This window comes from Vombatus ursinus, unplaced genomic scaffold (genome assembly GCF_900497805.2).
Source record: "Vombatus ursinus unplaced genomic scaffold, bare-nosed wombat genome assembly UNPS02014973.1, whole genome shotgun sequence".
NCBI lineage: Eukaryota > Metazoa > Chordata > Mammalia > Diprotodontia > Vombatidae > Vombatus > Vombatus ursinus.
In genome coordinates this window covers 21,834,417-21,840,550 of record NW_020954751.1, presented here as the reverse complement: position 1 = coordinate 21,840,550, position 6,134 = coordinate 21,834,417, and the positions used below count along the sequence as shown (strand labels likewise).

Here is a 6,134-nt window from a genome sequence, read left to right as displayed (position 1 = left end):
AAAAGACCGCATGTTTAAAAGGGTGAGACAATCTTTTTTTTTTTTTCCTTGCAAGTCCCAAATAAAATCCCACCTACAGGAAGTTTTCCCCAATACCTCTTAATTCTATTACCTTCCTTCTGTTAATTATTTCCACACATAAAGCTTGTTCATACATAGTTGTTTTGCCTGCTGTCTCTCTCATCATACCATGAGCTCCTTGAAAGCAGATTGTCTTTTACCTTTCTTTGTATCCCCAGGGCTTAACACCACACCTGGCACATAGTAAGTGCTTAATAAATGCTGATTTACTGAATGACTCACTTCTGCAAGCTTTCCTTGATCATTTTAATTGAAAATGTTCACTCTCTTATTTTATTTCTTTAAAGTGCTTTGTTTAGATATTGCTTTTCCCCTTACCATATTTTTCTTCAAGTGATATTTGTGTTTCATAGTGCCCTCTATGACTGCAAACCCCTGAAGACAAGAATCTAGGTAATTTTCATCTCTGTATAGCCATTGCTTGGCACAGTGCGTGGCAGATAGTTGTCATTTAATAAATTATTTAAGTGACTTAAATGTCTTTCTCTGTCTTCTTTACATATCTAAATTTTGCCTATTCTTTAAGATCTAGTTCTAGTCCCATCTTCTACAGCAAGCCTCCCTGACCATACTGATCTATTCCTTTCTTTGAATTCCTAGAGCAATTCTGATCTGTATTACAAAATTACATAAAATCATGTATTGATCTCTGCATCAAAATTTTCAGATTTCAGTTTCCTCAAGAAAATGAGCTTGGTTTGCATTAAGACTAGAATGGAAAAAAATATTGAATACTTATTATATGTCAGGCACTGCGATAGGGCTATGAATGTAAGGGAAAAAGACAGTCCTTGCCCTCAAGAAACTCATATTCTAACAGGAGCAGGTAGTATCTATTGGAGAGTGGTGGAGAGGCAAGAGAGTTTTGGTATTATAGATTTATTGATTTGTTCTCAGAGTTGGAGGAAGTAATGAAGGTGTAGAGAAAGGAAATTAATATATTAACTTACACATTCAGAGATGAATAAATTCTAGGAATAAAGTAGGGAGAAGCCTGCTGCAACCCGCAATGGTCAGATCATATTTGGATCATTTTCAGTTCTAGACACCACATTTTTAAAATATTATTTTATTTTTATTTTTATGTTCAAATTTCTTCCCTCCCACAGTCCCTCCCCACTCATTAAGAAAGCAGGAAATATGATACCCATTATACACTTGAAATGTAAAATATTTACAGAGGAGTGGGGTGTCTGTAAGGGAAGACAGGAGGTAAATGGGGCTGAAAGTCACAAACCAATAACCCCAGAGAACAATGACTCCTATAACTGATTCTAAAGAAGGCATAATTTCTACCTAAGGCAGAATTCCCATCCATGAACAAAAGAGGAGTTTAAAGTACGTAGAAACCTTCACAGATATTTGATGTTTTGCGTGATGTGCAAAGAAAACTAAGTAGGGGAAACAGAATCAAGAATGGTGCCAGACAAAGAAATGAGAAACAGCTGAGCGTGTGCATGTACACACACACACACACACACACACACACACACACGCACACACACATGCACACTCATGCCAGTACTAGAAAACCAGGAAGGGAGGAGCAGCTCCCAGTCCATGGGCCCAGGGTCACAGCTACGGGTCACAGAGGGCAGGCCCCATGATGCCATTTCCAGTTGATTCCATGGCGAGATGACGCAGGAGGTTCGGTGACTCCAGGATGCTCCCACCGATAGGGCCCCCATTATTCCCTGCTCAAAATTCAGAGCTACAATGGCTTCCATTCATACGGAGAGCAGACGGGCTGCTGGGATGCTCCATTTTTTTGCTGGGATACAGAGTTTTCAAAAAATCCAGGCTTCCACAAGTACCTTTCTTAAATTGTACAGAGTAAGACTATAAATATAGAAACCATTTTCATGGGGCAGCCTGGTGTAGGAGGAAGAGATAACTGGGAGTCCAGAGGTCTGGGTTCTAATCCTGACTCTGCCACTAACTTTGAGCAAATCATTTCACTCCTTTAAGACCTCTGTTGAGTTGGGAAGCCCTAAGGATATGGAAAAAGCAGTAAGCCCATAGAGAGGGGACATTCAGAAGAGGTAAACAAGTTGTTGTTACTACAAGGCTACATTCACCATCAGTATAAGCAAACAAGGAACCTGAGCAGAGATGTACAGAGAAATTGAGCCTGCGGTGAAGATGTGCCTTCCTACCTCATCTCTGCTCCCTTCCACAATCAGACCATTCTAAGGTAAGATGTGTGTGCATGTGTGTGTGTGTGTGTGTGTGTGTGTGTGTGTGTGTGTGTGTGTGCATATACGTGTGTTTTAATGAGACCATCCATCCATCCATCCATCCTTTGCGGCACATCTCTCTCCCACTGCCCACAGACACTAGTGAAGCATGCAGACAGGGCCAGAGGATGCCTCCATTATGCTTTTCTCACGCCGTTAATGTGTTTCCAGGTTCTCTAGAGTTCAGAGATGACTTTAGATCCGCAGTGAAAAACGAAAAAATGCTATTTGTACCATGACCAATGCCCAGGGATTCTACATAGCTCCTCAAAACTTGCCAAAGTGAGGACTTTCTCCCCAGAGTCAAGGTCAGAGGGGCCTTTCTCAAACTGCCCGAGGGCTGCGCTTGCATTTGTGGGCAGGAAGGCCTCATTGTCAGCAGTCAACTTTTCTCCAAGTTTCGGTCAGTATCTACTCTCTTTCCAGTTTTCCAACCATCAGGTCTCTGTCCATCTCTGCTAACGTTGTCCACAGCTGCCCTGTCTGTGTCATTGCAAACAATCTGATAACCTCTGGTGTTTTAAAGGCCTGGCTGATGGCCACCTGAATGGCCAGCTGCATCCCACTAAGTTCATCTACCAAAGTCATGTTTCCAGACGTAATTTTCTTCAGCAAATCATTGAATTCACCCAGGTGTTCCAAAGTTTCTTTTTTGATTTTTTCATATTCATCTCCTTCAAGCTCTTATCTGCATTCTTCCAGATCTTGCAACTGTTACATTAGTCTGTCCAATTGTTTTAATTTACTTGTCTAGAAACCATTTTATTTTTTCATAGAAAGATGGATAAACATACTTGGAGGCTCCAGCCAGATGACCACCAGAGCGGAAAGGGCTCAGGGCCTACTTGTCATTTCTTATATCACAGTAATATTACATCACAACCATATGTCACAACTTGTTCAGCCATTCCCCATTTGATGGGAATCTCCTCAATTTCCAATTTTTTGCCACCACAGAAAGAGCTGCTTTAAATATTTTTGTACAATTCGGTCCTTTTCCCTTTTCTTTGATCTCTTTGGGATACGAACGCAATGGTGGTATTGCTGTGTCAAATGGTATGCAGAGTTTTATACCTCTTTGGTCATAGTTCCAAATTGTTCTCTAGAATGGTTGGACTAGTTCAAAACTCCATCAACAATGCCTTAGAATCTCAAAATTTTCCACATCCTTTCCAACATTTATCATTGTTTTTTTCTATCATGTTAGTTAATCTGATAGGTGTGAGGTGGTATGTGAGAGTAGGTTTAATTTACATTGGATCATTGTTTTGGTTAGAGTAGTTTTTACAGTTTATCATCCTTATATTACTGCTGTTATGTGTATCTTCTTCTGGTTCTGCTCACTTCACTTTGCATCAATTTATATAAGCCTAAGCATCATATTTTTAAAGAACATTGGTCAGTTAGAGAATTTCATAAGGAGAGTCATTAGGAGGATGAAACGTTTCAACTTCATGTAATATGAAAACTTATTGAAAACTCTGCTGATATTTATCCTAGATGAAAGAAGATTTGATGTGCGGTAGCATGACAACTTTCTTTAAGTGTTTGAAGTGTTATCATGTGGAAAAAGAATCTTTGATCTATTTGTTTTCAGATGGAAGAATTTTTAAAATAGTTTCAAAGAAGCAAATTTGGGCTTACCCTAAGAAATACCTTCCTAACATTAATTATTTTAAAAAGAAATTGGGGTCACCTGTATGCTATAACTAGGAATAAAATGAGAGCTTAAGAAGAGAAAAATAACCTAAGGCTGAATTAAAAACAAAAATATAGTGTCTTGAGACAGGTTATTGCTTTATATTCTGGGTACCACATTTGAATGATAATGATAACAACATCTATAGAAGGCAAATCGATATGATTTGAGGAAATAATATGAGTCATTGAAAGAAAGGGGGTGGTAACATTGTAGATCATACCTCACTTCTATGGCCCTCTTCATGTTGATTAAAAGAGATAATTTCTTTAAAACAAGTTCTATAATTAAGATCATTATAATTCACTTTGTTTTGTTCTCTTTAAAATAAGTTTATTTTGATATCTTTTGTTTTTACATGACCTGCTGTTCACATTGTATCACTTCCTTCAACAAAGAATATCAAAATGAGTATAAAAAAATCACCAAAAATACTCAATACATGAAAAATCTGACATTATCTGTGTAATGAGACTTTTAGAGCTTTCTCAGATCATCTAACATGGAGGCACCCCAATAGGCCCTGCATGGGCATGCTCAGATTGCCAAACATGGAAGCACCCACATCAGTGGGGGTAGCCTTTTTCAACTGGCTATGTAGCCTGAATCAGCCAGAAAAGGCATCATCTTAAAACTGGTGAGACTAAGACAATCTCTTTTCCTTCATGCTTCTTCCTACTGTATCCAGAGGGCAAAATTCACAGTTTATCCAAAGGAGGGCTACCATAAACTGAACTAGTGAGAGAAGTCTTGGATCCAAGAAATTGGCCTGGAGGTCTTTCTTTCATTTCTGTTCTTTTCCTTTTGTCCTTCTCAGGTCCAGATGATGGCAGTAATCTCTAGTAGACCTAGATTTCAAGCCATGCGAAACTTGAAACTAGGATTCCAGGTGGGATAGTACAGCCAGCCTGGATGGCAAGGAAGTCTAGAGTAAGCCAAGGTACCTGAAACGTGAACAAAAGGTGACTTTTGTACTTGGAGCTGGGACTGTGCTCTGTAGGAACTGCACTAATCTATGGACCTAATCCGTTTCCCCTCCTGAGAGACTGAGGTGGTATAGGAGAAGAGAATTTGATTCCTATGAGCATATGTATTTACAATTATATTACATGTGTTTTTAAAAAGCTAATCTGAGGGTCAGCTAGGTGGCACAGTGGATAGAGCACCAGCCCTGGATTCAGGAGGACCTGAGTTCAAATCTGGCCTCAGACACATAACACTTACTAGCTGTATGACCCTGGGCAAGTCACTTAATCCCATTGCCTAGCCACAAAGAAAAAAAGAAAAAAGAAAAAAAACTAATCTGACTGTTAGTGAAAAAGTGGAAATGGCTTTCTGGGGCCATCTTTACATTTGGGAGAGTACCATCAATGGGGGGTAGAACCATTTGCAGACAGTCTGCACTCAGACCAGAGGGGACTTTTGGACTTGCAATTTGTACTATGCTCTATAGAAATTGAGCAAAATTATGAAACTAGTTCCCTTCCCTTCCCTAGAGAATGAAGTGGAATGGATAGAGGGGATTGGACTCTCATATGTTGGGGCAGTAAGTTTGTATATTTGCAATTATATCATTGAAGTAATTTTTTTTTTATGAAAGCTAATCTGACTGTGATTAAATGGAATTGGCTTTCACATTTACATGTGAAAGAACATCATTGGTGGGGACTAGAGCCATTTGAACAGAATCTAGACACCCCCAAATCCCCTTAAACATCCAGGAGAACCTTGATGGAAGGGCAAAAATGACACCTGGCTGACCAGGCAGTGAGGGTCATGGTATTCGGTGTTATATCTGCAATTTTCCATACCCATAATCCATTACCAATGCAGAGAAGCCATGGAGGAAAGATTAGGGTAAGGAGAGACTTGAGACAGGCAAACCCATCAGCAGGCTATTGCAATAGTCTAAGAATGAAATGATGGAGACTTTACCAGAGTGGTGACAGTGTCAGAGGAGATAAGAGCCATCATTGAGCAATGTTGAAAAATTGAAATTGAGAGTCCTTGGCAACAGACTGGAAAAGAAATAGTGAAGAATCCATGGTGACACCTAGATTGTGAGCTGGAGGGATTGAGAGAATGGTATTGCTCTCTATAGCATAGGGAAAAAAGGT

The 6,134-nt window shown here is 39.5% G+C and overlaps 1 pseudogene; it reads right to left on the bottom strand.

Moving 5' to 3' along the window:
- Positions 1-1,659: 1,659 nt before the first annotated feature.
- On the bottom strand, positions 1,660-5,826 carry LOC114030663 (annotated as a pseudogene).
- Positions 5,827-6,134: the final 308 nt, after the last annotated feature.